Source organism: Simochromis diagramma, unplaced genomic scaffold (assembly GCF_900408965.1).
Source record: "Simochromis diagramma unplaced genomic scaffold, fSimDia1.1 OVJJ01000308.1, whole genome shotgun sequence".
NCBI classification, from domain to species: domain Eukaryota; kingdom Metazoa; phylum Chordata; class Actinopteri; order Cichliformes; family Cichlidae; genus Simochromis; species Simochromis diagramma.
Window position 1 is genome coordinate 4,012,626 of NW_024386785.1, and position 15,841 is coordinate 4,028,466.

A 15,841-nucleotide genomic window follows, 5' to 3' on the forward strand; every position below is an offset into this window, starting at 1 on the left:
ATTTCTGAATTACTCGCCTTGTTTCATCCTCGTCAGCCTCTGGTTGTGTCTCCAATGACTGTCTCCATCTGCTCTGAGAGAAACGTGGAGATCCACCGAAGCAGCTTCTGTTTCACATGTAACCAGTGAGCTGGACACAGATGAGAGTGAAACTGCAGCACCAGAGTTTAACTCCAGCTTTCTGTGTTTATTTTAAAAAAGACAAAACAGGAAGGACTTGTTCTGTGAGTCGCTCAGCTGAAGGCCGACGTCCTGTTTTACATGGAAGCGAACAGGGCCGAGTGTAAAGGTGGGCGCGGGGTGTGCCGGGCCAGATTTATGTCAGATTGAAGCTGAAATAAAATATTGTCTCAGCTAAATGTCATTAAAAATGTTCACGAGCTGATAAAAATAAACACGGCAAACGCTGACGTGCTGTTCTCCTTTAAAGGCACACACACACACACACACACACGACACACACACAGACACTCACACACACACAGACACACACAGACACACGTAAGAAACAGTGACATTTCCAAACTGGAAACCAGTGAGCAGTTCATCTTGAAAGAGCTGGTTTTGACTATTTATTATTGCTCGTTAATAAGACAAAAGGATTAGTTACGCGATGGAGTACTCGATTACTAAAATAATCGAGTACTAAAATAAGCAATAGCTGCAGCCCTGTAATGAAGGACAGACGTCCTCCGTGTTATGATAATGTAATAACAACTAAACAGACTGAAGCTGATAAAAGTAAACTAACATTTCCAAACAGAAAACCTTCCTGTTTCATTCTTTAAGAAATCGTGTTCCACCTGTCTCCACCTGTTGCCCCGCCCCTTTAACGCAGAGCGCCGTTGCTCCGGCCGACTCGCCGATACGCAGGCAGACCGAGGAGATTTGTCTCTAACAGCAGATGTGTCATAGCTGTCTCCCACACACATGTAACACACTGTCCACCTATATATGTGTCTGCATACATTACAATGCCCACACACACAGACGCACACACACACTCAGTGCTTCTCTAATATCAGGACAAGGTCAGTGTGTGTGTAGAAATGAATAGAAGAGCTCCTCCTCCTCACTGCCATCTCTGTTCCTCTCGGTCATTTAGCTCCTGGACACACACACACACACACACAGACACTCACACAGACACACTCACACAGACACACACACACACACCACACTCACACAGACACAGAACACCCCCAACCACACACACACACCACACACCGAACACACACTCACACACCTAACACACCACACACACACCACACACACTCACACAGACACACACACTCCAACAACTCACCAGACACACACACACACACTCAACACACAAACTCACACCGGACACACCACTCACACACCACCTCACACACACTCACACAGACACACACTCACACAACACACCACACACACTCACACAGCCCCACACACTCACACACACTCACACACACACACTCACACACACTCACACAGACACACACTCACACACACACACTCACACACACTCACACAGACACAGACACTCACACACACACACACACACACACACAGACACTCACACAGACACACTCACACAGACACACACACACTCACACAGACACACACACTCACACACACACACACACACACACTGTGTGTCTGAGGTCGATCTGCTTCTACTGGGGCAAAAACCCAGAACCTGTTCAAATGGTCATCAAACAACATGTTTAGTGGGAGGAGTCATCTCTGCGAGGTCGTCGGTTCTCGTCTCCGTGGGAGACAGAGTTAAGGTGGTTTTAAGGGCGGAGGAGGTGGTTTGACACACGCTCTGCGTGCTTTGGGAAAAGGTCGGGTGAGGCTGATTGTTAACGTGGAAGAACAGAAGTCGCTAACGGCCTGACAGCAAAGCCGGTTAAAGGCACGTTCGCCACAGCGGGAACTCTGCCGGCGAGTGACCTTTGACCTTTAGATGCAGATGTACAGCTGAGCCTGGTGCCGTGGAGGTCTGAGCTCTGCACAGCTACGTGGTTGAGTTTGTGTTTGTGATGGACCAGTTTGTGTCTGAGTGTGTTGCTGGGTCTGGTGCTGGGATGTCCTGCTTGGAGACTGAGCGTCTCTGATAAACCTGCTGCATGAGGGATGATGATGTGATTCTTCCTCGTTGGTGTCGGACCTTCTTCTCTTTGATGAAAGCCCAGTCTGGATGACCACCCGTTTGTGTCTGTTTGTGACTGCCCTGGTTGTATTTAAATATGGAGGTAAGGTGGTGTAACAGTGTGCAGGTGTGATCGGGGCGAAGCTTCTGTTTTCTAAGCAGGGGTCTTGTTGTAGTCGCTCTCTGACCGTCTCCACTGCCTCAGCATGCAAGCGTCAGTTCCAGGGGGAGTTTGCAGAGCTAGGATGGTGGTGGTGTTTTGAAATGTTGTAGGTGGCTGACTTTGTACTGCTAACAGTGGGTCTGAGTGGGGCTCCTTCTTTGTGGAGTATATAGAGGGTATAGCGCCCCCTGGGTACAGGCGGTGGTATGTAGGGCGGAGAGTGTCAGAATCCTTCTTAAGTTGTTCCAGGGAACTGATGACCTTCTTTTTGTAGCTGCTTTCACTTTGAGGCTTCATAGGTGTTGTTGTCGTGACAACAACGTGGCGGCCTCCTTTTCTTTATTGTGAGGTTCGACAGAGGAGCTTTTGCACCGGAGAGGCGTGGCTGATGCTTTCATGTGATTCTGCTTCAGGTCGTTTCCTTGTGTCTGTGACGAGCTCCACTGTCAGCAGCTCCAGTCCTTCAGCACCTTTGATGTAACTACACAATATGACTCCTTATCTGACGTCTACTTTATGTTTTTATCTCAAATTCAAATTCAAATTCAAATTTTATTTGTCACGTACACAGTCATACACAGTACGATATGTAGTGAAATGCTTGGACAACTGCTCGTGACCTAAAGAAAACGAAAAAGGAAAAGGCTATGAATAAGATAGGAAATAAATATGAAAAATTACTGTACAACACAAATTAGAATGAAGGGTAAATTTAACTGGGAGAATAAGATAAAATATATAAATTAAAGTTGAAAATAAAATAACTGTACAACAAAATACACAATATAGAACTATATAAGAATGTATGAAGAAATATAAATAAATATATACACAATAACAGCAGCGTGATTTAAGTAATGAAGTGAAAACAATGTCCAGAATGTCCAGTGTGTGTAAGAACTGTATGTGTGGGTCAGTACTGTGTGGTGGTGTGATTGAGAGACCGTATCGCCTGCGGGAAGAAGCTCCTCCTCAGTCTCTCTGTGTTGGTCTTCAGGGAGCGGAATCGCTTTCCTGACCTCAACAGAGAGAACAGTCTGTTGTTGGGATGGCTGAGGTCCTTCACGATCTTCCTGGCCTTGGTCCAGCACCGCCTGCTGTAGATTGAGTGCAGGTCAGGGAGCTCGGAGCGGATGGTGCGCTCAGCTGACCGCACAACCCTCTGTAGAGCTCGTCTGTCCTGCATGGTGCTGTTCCCGAACCAGGTTAAGATGTTTCCCGTCAGGATGCTCTCTATGGTGCAGGAGTAAAAGTTCCTGAGCACCTTGGAGGGCAGTTGGAAGTCTCTCAAGCGTCTGAGGTGGTAGAGACGCTGACGGGCCTTTTTCACCACGGTGTTGATGTGACAGGACCATGACAGGTCCTGCGTGATGTGAACTCCGAGGTATTTGAAGCTGTCCACTCTCTCCACTGGGCACTCGTTGATGACGGGGGTCTGGTAGTTCCTCTCCTGCTTAGTGCTGAAGTCCACTATCAGCTCCTTTGTCTTACTGACGTTTAGAAGGAGGTTGTTCCTCTGGCACCAGTTCTCCAGATTCCTAATCTCCTTCAGGTAGGCCGTCTCGTTGTTATCAGAGATCAGGCCCACCACGACGGTGTCGTCAGCAAACTTGATGATGGTGGTGGAGCTGGTAGTGGCCACACAGTCATATGTGTACAAAGAGTACAGCAGGGGGCTCAGAACACACCCCTGAGAAGCTGGAGTGAGTTTTCATGGCTAGTTTTTTACCTTCGGCTCAGTAGAATAACGGCAGACTGAAACCATCACCGGGGTCATCCTCCTGAACTCAGCGAAGGTCAGCAGCTGCTCATCGATTATCCCGGCGTGTGTGAGGGTTTTATAAGCTGACAGACAGGAAGCAGACAGACATGCACTGCCTCTGTGCTACCTCTGCTTCATTACAGTGTGTACATGTTCATGAACACGCATGTGCGCACACACACACACACACACACACACACACACACACACACACACACACACACACACACCTCCTCCTCCTCAAGGCTGGTTTTCTGAGCGATCAATATTCTGCAGTGGAGCAGCCGGCCTGCACCCTGATTGTGTGCGTGTGTGTGTGTGTTGCTTCTTATCAATATCTTCCCCTCTCCCTCTGTTCAGAGGTGATCCTCTTCCCTCCGGCCGTCATCGATCTTGGGATGCTGCTGGACTGGATGTTGAGCATCGGTCGGTTTTTCCGCCACGTGTCCGTCCAGCCGACGTTTAAACGTGGCTCCCGTCACTTCCTGTATGCCCCTCTTCGGCGGTTAGGCGTTGCTTCCTTTGCTCGGTCGCAGGAGGCGGTGAGATGTCTGCGGCGATTACGGTGACGCTGCCGTGCACCTTCGGCACCGCGGCCTCTTCACAGTGTACTGATTTTCACCGCGACCGCTCAATCGAGACGATGACTCACTGAAAGCAGCTTTCAGCACACAAACGGAGCCGAGCTCTTTGTGTCTGAGTGGGTTTCATTTATCCTGCTGCAGGCGGGATGTTCTCCTGCTGTTCTGACTAAAACCGACGGGTTTAATGTGTTACGGTTCTCTGCCGAGTTTGGGCACATGCACACCTCTGCCAAAGCTGAGACGTCCCTCCTGAAGGACGCGGCCATCGTGACGTCACCTGCTGGGTCGTGGCGTCTGAAGCTGCGTGTTTTCGTCATGACCGTCGTGGTCCATCCACTCATATGGATGGACCGCTCATCCGTCCATCAATCCAATCCTCCACCCATAAATCCATCTATCATCCACCCATCCATTGGGATTGATGAGGACAGCTGAATCTGCCGTGTCCAGAGTGGAGCGGTTGTAGCTACTAAATGAAAGGATTTGTTTTTAAATGATTCTATTTTTTTCCTTTGTGTCAGAAATGGATTACAGCATGTTCACATCATTAAAACCCAAATCTAGGCAAACTGGTGACTCCAGCGATCAACTTCTGAGCAAACATCTGGTTAGTAGATGTGGAATATTTTGTATATTTCACAACGATGAGGAAGTAAGACTAAAATCAAAGCTTCTGGTGTTACAACAGACACGCTTTTTATTTGTCCTCGCCCACAGTGAGCCACTTCCTGTTCACGCTGGAGGAGACAACCAGGCAAAATACAGCTGCTCCATCACTCGTAGATAAACTGGCACGTGTTTAAAAGTTCAGCACGTTTCGATGTTTCTGTTAATGAACAGTAACGTTAAAAACCAAACTGAGGTGGTGGTGTAACCACTCGGTTCACCAACTCTTCTCAGTCCTGCTGCACATGCTCATAAAGTAAAATGTCAGCACGAGCTGCAGAGTGAAGATCCCTGTGGTGGTGATGATGGTGATGATGATGGTGACCAGTAGTTTCAGGCTTGTTTCTTAAATTTATGGAATCAGAATTTTATCAAATCAGCATCATTAGAACAGACATCAGTTTCTGTGGAAACCACAAACATGACAGCGAGGGGGAGGAGGTGGGGGCAGGATGAAAACGGGAAATCTGTGGAGGTGGGGGAGGTGGTAATGGAGAGTTGATGGAGGAGGAGCTGGCAGGATGGGGCAGCAGGAGGAGATGGGTAAAGGGATGGGGGGAGGGAGGCAGCAATAGGGGGAGATACATGGGGGGCTTGAAGGTCCGGCTCTGCAGCACCGCGGCCTCTAAAACAAAGAGAACAAAGAACGAGGCGCACCGCCCTCCTCCGCCCCTCCACCCCTCCGTGTGAGGCGAGAGACGTCCACCTTAATTGATTTTCTTAATGAAATTCATGTCGGGCCGCTCCGCCAGGAGAGAGGCGCAGTTTGTGTACCAAACATGATGTGCACTGACAGGAACAAGCCGTCACTCCTTTCAAAATAAAATGTGCAGCAGCTCTTTTTGTGTTTGACAGATTTAACATCATTAATAATCATCACAGTAGCTTTTGAACTGTTTCGACTCCACATCCACACATTTTGCTTCCGGAAGTTTGGACGAGGGCGTGCCCAGTAACATCCAATCAAAATCCTAGAATCTCACTGTGCACCAAACCTGGAGCTCCGCCTTCTTGCACAGTCCAGAGCTCAGCAGCCGAGGTGAGGCGGCGCTCTTCACGACCTGATCCTCGTCTGTCTCCAACTTTCATCCACTGAGGTCAACGTGGTCATTTACTGGTGGAAAACTGACAAGAAGCCATTTGACCTCTGACCTCTCCTTCGAGGTTAAAGATAACGGTTTCTTACTGCAATTGTTTGAGAGCATCCAGGGATGATACTGTTTAATTATGTAATCTGATTACATGCCGAGCAATTATTTTATTTGGAGAACAAACTTTTTTTCCTTGATGTTACGAAATGACTGAAATGAATTCAGTACGAGAGACGTTTTCATCCACATGAATAATAAAAAGATGAAGGATGTTTGGTGATTGGCTCTCAGGTAGGCGTGGTTTCTTTAAGTGACCCTGGTCCCCTCGGGTCACGAGCCGGGTCAGCGGCTCACAGTAATCCAATGATTCTCCATCACTTCCTGTCTGTGTTTCCAGCGTCAGACAGGAAACGATCCGCCGCTTCATCACAAACGCTCCTGTTCTCTGTCTTCCTCATAGTGAAGCTCCATGAAAGACGGTTCAGGGAACTTTGACGGCTGCCCCCTCGCGATGTTGGCGCAGCCAGACGGACGGCTTATCGTCCTGACTTTGTGTTACATAAGCTGCCCACTACCTGAATTAATAAGCTCAAGTCCTCCATCTGAAGACATGCTTCTTTTAATTAAGTGTGTTTGAGCCGCCTGTGTCAGGCCTCGGGGCAGGCGTGGATCCTTAACAGGAGCACGGCGCCGCAAATGTGTGGGGAACATTTGAATGATTCAGTTTTCATTAAAAACAGATGTGCACTTGTTATCCAGATGTTCTTGTCATGTGTCTGTTCCAGTGGAGTGTGTTCGTGTTAACACGGTCGGTGTGAGTCCCTCAACACTCAGATTATCCGTTTTTTCAGCTCGTGGATCTCTGTGATGTCACATAGACCTGATCGGGTCGACTTATGCCTGTGAATGTAGCTCGTAGTAACAAAGTGCTTTGATTGGTTAATAAAAGCAGATTTACCGAGTCAGGGACAGAAGCCACGCCCACCTGCTGTTCAAACCTTCTGTTTACAGCCAATCAGTGAAAAGTGTGACTGATTAAGCGTCACCACATGTTTAACCCTTTGTTTACTCCTGTATCACGTGTCAGGTAACCTTCACTCCCATTGGTAGTTCAGGTGGCCACACCCACTGTGCACCCTGTTCTCTGGTCGCTCCGGTTTCTTTGTTTTGTGGTTTGCTGTCAGTGAGCCTGTGTCGGATGAACACCGTCTGTGATGCAGGAAGCTCCTTCTGTTTCCTTAACCGTGAAACGTGCTGTATGAAGTGAGCCGGACACGTTTGGCGGCGGCTGCTGCTCAGGAACCGTGTGACTGATGAGACACGCGTGTGCCTCAGGGCCTCCACAGACCTTATCAGTTTGTCAGAGTACACACTGAGACATTAATCTCTAATTTAGGATAATCAGGTGTTTGTCTAAGCTCAGTTTACAGTCTCAGGTTAATGTCAGTTAATGAAACAAGCCTTTATGAAATCACCAGGTTTATTATTAGATTGTTGAACTGTAGTATAAACATTCCCACGGCGGCTGATTTACGATGCACCCTGCTGTTCCCCGTACGCTCGGCCGTTGGGTGTGAGTGGGTGATGGATGCTGGCAGCCGGCTTCAGCAGCTCCGCCTGTCAGGAGGTTCCTGCCGCAGGTGACATCCAGGTGAAAGACCGTCAGGTCTAACGCGGAGGGTCAGGTTACGAGTACGTCTTCTCTACGTGTCCTCGGCGAGTGAGCGGCGAGGCGTTTGATGAGGTCATCATGGCCACAGCACAGTCATTATCCGGTGGAGCTGGAGCTACAACACTTCTGTTTAAACACCTTTAATGCACATAGTGGTGTTTTGGGAACAGCTTGGTGCTCTCCTGGTGCAGCAGCACCCTGACCCTAACCCTGACCCCAGACCAGCCGTCGTCTTTAACCTTAACTGTCCAATCAGATCGTCACACCCAAACCTTGCAGTTTTTCCACCGACTATCATCATAAACTACAATTACTTATATATGTAATATAAATGTAACATACATCGTCGTTCCGCGCTCTCTTTCTGCTGTTTGTTGCTGACTGGCTAATGATCATTTGGTACATGAAACCTGAGCACAGCCACAGAGTGTGGCAGTAACAAACATCTGCGCTGATTCTCGTTAGGTTTCTAAATAAAACCTGCATCCGTCTTCGTGTCTGTCTGAAAGGGCCAAATGTTTGGGAAGACAGAGATTCCTGAAAGCAGGGATGTGCTGGGAACAGAGGAGATGAGCTCCGACAGGACGAGGCCTTTCCTTCCGTTTGTCCGGTGGCTAACTCGATTAGCTTAGCAAAGGCTTCGGAGCAGATCCGGCTGCTCTGCTCTGGAAACACACACATGAAAACCAGCCATCTGAGCACTTGTACACACACAGTAATGTGTGGCTGGTACAGCTCTGGTTTCTAATTTTACTCCCACAGTGAAGCAGGCTGCTGTCAGTGATGGTTTCCAGAGTTCAGGGAGGAAGTGGACAAAAGAGACTCAGGACCCTGAAGGAAAACACAGAGATCCAGTTTATAACACGGGCTCCATCATGTCACCTGCTGGAACATCGTGGCGGTCAAGTGAGATTTTGTAGTTTTTCTTCTGGAAGTTGTAGTTCAGACACCTGGTGTCCCGTTACCGAGGAGTGTGAGGAATGTTTGCTTCCTCTGAGGTGGAGGAACGGGAATAGTGAGATCATTTGTTGGTCTGTAATGCTGGAACAAACAGAGAAGTCAATAATAAAGTCAATTCAAGTAGTCACAAATACCACAGAAGAAGAAGAACAGGAAGAGACGCTGTTACAGGGCCTTCTCCATACTCAGGCTAACGTTGGTCTAACCGTCAAACCTGAAACCATCAGCACGAACACAACGTGCAGCAGGTGACCTGAACAGGTGACAGGTCAGCTGTCAACAAAGTCTCAGCAGTTTCCTGCTTTTTCCACGAACAGCAGAACATCCTGATGGTTGCTGTGGCAGCGCTAACGATGAAGACGAAGGCCTCTCAGCTTCAGGATATGGGAAGAGTGAAGAATGTGTTTCAAATGGGTCTTAGATGCTGGTTTGGTGTAAAATCGAGGCTGACTGGCTGACCTGCTGCGCTCTGCAGAGGTCGTGTCGTGCGCTGCCGTCACTGTTCCCTTCGTGCAGACACAAAGATGTGGTTAGCATTGTTGGGATGAGCACACGGACAGAAACGGATGAGAAGCAGCGCGGTTGCTGGGCGACAGCTGGACGCTCGGCTTGGTTTACAGGAGGAAATGTTTCAGGATGCAATAATTTATTTTCCACTAACTGATCTCTGCAGGGACGAGGAAGGGCTGTGGGTCGAGAAACCCGGAGCCTCAGAAATAATGATTTACACCACATCTTCCTCATTTGCTCCTCCTCACCACCTCCTGCTCCCTCTTCTTTCAAACCTTCACATGCTCCTCTCACCCTCCTCATCCTCACATCCTTCACAGCTTCAGCTGCTCTCGTCTCCGAAACGTCTCATTTTAATCTCCTCTGTCCGATTCGTTCTCCAAAGCTCACCTCCTTCCTCTCCACTTTCTCCTCCTCTTCGTCTTCCGTTACTCGGAGTTAATCTCTCGTTTCCTGCCATCTGTAACGACCCATGGAGGTGTTTCTGATGGGACGTGTTGGTCAGTTTTTAGTTTGCATCCTTACTTTAAACCACAGGTGTGCTTGCCTGCTGTGGAGCAATCATGCTTCCTCCTCCTCTTCCTCAGTTTCTCTAAGCCGCCTCCGTTGTTCTTTGGTGGAAGTTAAGGTTCTCGCTGCTTCTCTCACTTTTCTCCTTTCCTGTTAAAAATAGACAATAGAGGAAGGAGGCTGTTAATTATTCATCTGAGGTGCACTATACTGTTTTTACACCTCTCATAATCTTCAGTCCTCCTCGTCATCATCGCCATGTTGAGTCTGGGCTCAGTTTGGTTTTTCTGAACATTTTTTGTTCAACATCTCTCGTAGTGATGGAGAATCATTGGATTACTTTATTCTGTGTGGGATGGTTTGTAGCTCATCCATGTTGGTCATTAACCAGCTAGCCCTAAAACAGACAGTTAAGGGTCGGATCTGATCCTGAAAACCATCAATTCTCTATAATTTGAAGGTCTTAATGAGACTGACGCAGTTATTCTCGTGGGTCAAACAGCTAAAGTTAGCTACTTGTGTTAGCTTACCTGCTGTAGCGTTAATGAGCAGGCTAAGGCTAGCATATGAAATGAAGTGATATGATGTGGTGGAAAAAAGTCTTTGACCAAATTTGACTTTAGTGTCTTTTTATCTGTGTAAGAAAACAGTGCTACAGTGCTTGCTGCTATTAGCTAAAATTTGCTTATAACAGTGAATGGAGTGCCCTCCGCGAGTCAGGTCTCCAGTGGCTAATTTTAGCTAGCTTCTATGCCAATGTAGACAAATTGCTACCTGCCTAACTTGGCAGCTAGCTGGCTAACTGTACTGTGCTCTCTGTCTCAACCCTGTGTAAAGCCTCTTTAGCTGTTAGCTTGTGTGGAGTGTTGGACTGTGTGTGAGTCGGTGTTTTGCTGGGAGCCAGTGGGTGGTGACGTTAGCATTGAGGCACTCGGATCATAAACGTCTGATCTGTTTAATGTTAACATAGTAAATATGACAGATTTGTTAAAAAGCAGACAGAAGGAAAGGCAGATGTCGGTCTGAGCATGGACGCAGAGGTTAAAGTGTGTTATTGAGTTTGTGCGATGGCTCCAAACCCTGTTTCAGTGTATCTATCAGGCAGGAGCGCTCGAGTTCATTTGTATGGAAATGAGGACGTCTCATTACTGAGAACATTAATAAACAACACACACACAAGGAGAAGAAGCAGTTCGGGTTAGATACAAACTTGTCCTGTAGTGATTTCCAGTGTGAGCAACAACAACAAAAACTACACAAATCCACGTTAGCGTTAGGCTGCTGACGTCATAGATGCAGGATCACGACCTTCAGCCAAAGGCAGGAGTTGCAGCCCTCACACAGGACACGGATTTTTACTTCCATGATTTTGTTGGATTTGCTGACGGGAAGAGAAATCTGGAGCGACCTTTAACCTTTCAAAGACGCCGCACTGTGATTGTTCCATCTTTAATTAAAATGCTCCAAAAAGCTTCAACAGCACAAACGCGGTCCACAGGTCCAGCTTAGCCTAGCAGCTACCTGTGTCACCACAGGGGGCCACGCCCCTTATCTTGTCAGCAGGTGAGTTATGTTAGCATTCTGCTCTCGTACAGGTGAAGGCAGGAAATGATCTATAGAAACAGTTTGTACTGTAAACATTGAACATGGGACTGACTCAGTGCTGCCTCTGTTGGCTGTCAGAGGAACTGCAGGTTTGGGTGCTTTTATACTGGCTTCATTCTTTTGCTGCTTGATGGCACACAGAGAGTCAGAGACACAACTTCCTGTCTGTGCACATCGCCCAGATCCTGCGGAAAGCTGGATGTGTATAAAGGTCCTGTGGGAGGAGCTGAACTGTCAGTCACCTGAGAGCTCAGTGACATCAGCAGAGCGAGCCTTCTTGTATGTGTGTCAGCGGCGTGCAGGGACTTCCCCCTGTGTAGCTGGGCTGCTTCCAGTGAGCGTGTGCAGTCGTGGCGTCTGCGGCGAGGATGTTAATCCAGCGCGACGAGCCCGGGGAAACTCCTCCTCCGAGAGCTGTCGTTAACAGACAGATGTGGGTCGGTGCTGCCACACAGACTCATGCAGGAGCTGCAGCGGTCGCACAGACTGCATCTTTAAATGGAAACCCTGGATTCCCCTGCAGTGTTTCACCGTTTTATTTCATTATGCAGCCGCAGCACAAAGTGCATCAGCTTTATTTCCTCTAACGCTCTGATTTAGCTCCAAAAGCCCAGATACACGCTCACCGCTGCTTCTTGGCCCTCATCATCTTATCAACAGCGGCTCTGTGAGTGAGGAGAGCACCGTGACCTCTTAAAGTTTCATTTCCACTCAGGTGAATATTAAATACAAGCCCACTAATATTTATTGAAGCCCTTTTTGCTTCATTCATCCTGAGTGCGTGAAAGCTTTTTCATTTTCTGTGCGAAGCAGCTGAGATTGATTCCTTAGATCTAAACATCTCAGTTTAAACTCTGCCTGCACCTCGACCTGCCTTCTGTGGGAACACTTTAGAGCAGTCAATGCTAACCGCGTCACGTGAATCAATGCAGATACAGAACTACATTTATATGAATGCATCTATGTTTTAGCAGCACGCAGGAATAACCCGTGTGTTTGTGCGTTTGCATCTGTGTTGTTGGCTTTACGTCATTCGTGTTCTGCTGTCTCGTTATTAGCTCAACATTTTATGCATCGTGTTCCTGCTCCGAGTTTTGACGTCACTGCGATGTTTCTGAGGTCTCTGCTCCTCGCCTCAGTTTGTAGAACATCAACCTTCTTGGCTTGTTGTCTGTCGTCTCCTTGAATATGTCCGTAACAAGAAAAGGCGGTCGTAGTGCCTGAGATCTAATTATGGAAAACGCCGGGATGCTGAGATGCTGATTCCAGCTTTGCACGTGTGTTTGATGGCTGGGACACAGTCAGGAGTAGCTTCGCTGCTGACAGGCAAAGCTAATAATCATCTCATTAAAATATAACGAGACTCGAACCGCCTCACATAACGTGGCACTGTGTGGGCACACGCTCGCTGTTTGGATCCCAATAAATCTGACTTTCACGTCGGGCTCGGAGCGTGAAAGCATTTGTAAGAGTGGGTCGAAACGCCTCAGCGTCACCACCCAGCGAGGTGGTCATAACCTGGCAGCTCACGCTTCCACCTGTCCGCTGTCTAACAGCACATTAGGGCAGGAGTCTCCATCCTCCAGCTCTTCTGGAAGCAGCCCCTGGCTCTGCTTCTGGTCTCCTTCCAAGAACCTCCCAGAAACACCTCACCTGGGAGCTATCAGCGTGGAAACATCTCAGCTGCCTCCCTTCAGTGTGGATGAGTTCCTCCTGAGCGGCCGAGCTTGAAGGCCGACCCGGACGCTCTCAGAGGAAGCTCGTTTGTGCTCCTCGTATACGCGATCTCATCCTTTCAGGGGGCGCGCTCTAAGTATTTTTAAATCCCGGCAGCACTGCAACCACGTGAGCTAGCGCAATAGTTTTTGCATATGAAACCAGAGGAGTTGTACTTACATCTTATGCCATCAGCTTGCCCTCGGTCACGGTTTCCTTCCACATATAGCTTTGCAAAAACTGCATAAAAAGCACTTGCAGCAACAAAAACATAATATTCCAGAAACATGTTTGCTGATCTGATCAGCTGTTCATAACACTTCCTACATTGGAACAGATGTCAGCGCGAACTATCGCACGTCCGCCTTTACCTGCCCGAAACCGGAAGTGACGTCATTTTCACGGGAAATGTAGTTTTTTCCTACAGAGATATGCTGGTGTTTTTAGAAGTTTATTCCGCTTTTTTGCAATTTACGGAGTTACTATGGACCTAATGCATACATATTATTAACATTTGGGATGTAATGGTTGTATTGATGTATAGCAACTTGAAATGCTCCGAAAAACGGCACTACAGCCTGTAAAAATACAAAGATAAGCTCTGGCGGACTTTGGTAGGTCTTAAAGGCTTGATGTCCAAAGACACGGTCTGTGACCATTTTAAAAAATCAGAATAAGCAGGATTGTAATATTAATAATAGTTTAATGAGATCTGCTGTGTTTCCCAGCGTTCTCCGCCTGAGCCGAGGAGTATTTGAGTATTTGAGGTGGAGGAAAAACAGCTCAGAGAAACGTCGGCATGCCGCTGGTGCTGCTGGCGAGGCCTGCAGGTGCTGCTCGTGTTGTTTGATTTGGCGTCTCGCTCTCGCCTCCTGCTCGCTGTTTGCTCTGATGTTTGGGTTAAACCGCGGGAGCGGGCGTCATGGTGGATCCCACGGATGCTCACATCGACAAAGAGGCAAATAAAGAGATTAAAAACGGTTTCAAACGGTAGGTAAACACAGTTTGATTCATCCAGGTGACTTTAAACAGGCATGCAGAGTGCTGTGGGTTATCAGCAGGGAGGCGGAGCAGCTCATTGGCGAGGTGTGTGTGCTCGTGGAGATCACAGACGTGACTCGTGACACACGTCCTGCTTGGGGGCTGTTTCTTGTTTTTCTCTAATAAATCTTTAGATTGGTTTGTGTCACTAACGATGCATCGTCGGCTGAGAGGAAACGTGTGTGATCCTCATCTATTTCCATCTTTCATCCGTTACAGAAGACGCCAAGAATATTTGTTGATGTGGAGATGGACCGAAACCTGCCTGCTTGTTCCTGGATCTCAGATTCAGTTTCTCTGATGATGTGGTGTCAATTTAAAGTAAAAGGGAAACACAAAGTGACGCGTGTCATTTACTCAGAGCTCGTTCGTCATGAAGCTTGAACCAGTCGTCTGCTTTAAGTTTGCAGACAAACTTTAATGAACAGTTCTTCTTAAAGCAACACTTTAACTTAAACTCCTCCTGATCTCCCGTCATGGATCACCTGCTTCAGGGCTGGATGCTCGCATAAACTCGCTTTGTGAGGGGCAGCCAATGGGGAGAAAGTTTTCTTGGAGGAGGAGGAGCTAAATCAGCTTGTTTCAGACAGAGGATGAAGTGAGCAGCTGCAGGGGGGCTCAGTGTGAGTTAAAGAAGGATTATTTCAAACTGTGACTCTTGCAAAGCTGCTTTGGGAGAGAGCCAGAACACACGGGTAGAATTAGGGCTGGGCGATATATCGAGTTTTTTAAAAATATCGATATATTTTTATACGAGATATAAGATGTGACAATATCCTTTATATCGATATAGTCTATGTTACGTTATAATTATAGTTGTGGAGCCACAAGTTTGCCTCTCTTTCATCCACTTTTGTCTTTACGCAACGTTACTCGGCCTCGCCTCTCCTTCACTGAACACAGCTCCCCCTCCTCCCCCATAGCTTCACCTGCAGGCAGCGACAAGATGGACACGGCAAATCTCCGTTAACGAGTTACTGCGCATCGCTCCGTGCGTGGGGCTGGACGGCGTCAACGTGTTAACGAGCTAACCGCGCTAACGAGCTAATCACGCTAACGAGCTAACCGCGCTAACGAGCTAACCACGCTAACGAGCTAACCATGCTAACGAGCTAATCACGCTAACGAGCTAACCACACTAACGAGCTAACCACACTAACGCCATGCAGCCCAGAGGTGCTGCACGGCCTAAAATCCTTTCATTCTCTCAAAGGTTGACAGCGCGCCTTATGGATGAATTCTGGTTGTGCTTGATGGCCACGAACCGATTGTATCAGCTGCACGACGCTCAGCAATCTGTCAAAAAATGTTTAGTACGACTTTGGTAAGCGATGGAGCCGCAGCGCTTGATGGATTGTTGGAGCATTACGGCTACCGAGGAGCCTCGCGGAGTGATACGTACTGTGCTTCAGCGTAATATTACC

General features: G+C 47.9%; 1 protein-coding gene across 2 annotated transcripts in view; it reads left to right on the plus strand.

Moving 5' to 3' along the window:
* LOC120728103 (nucleolar protein 4-like) overlaps positions 1 to 15,841 on the plus strand; it is an 87,395-nt gene that overhangs the window by 25,414 nt on the left and 46,140 nt on the right. The window lies entirely within an intron of this gene.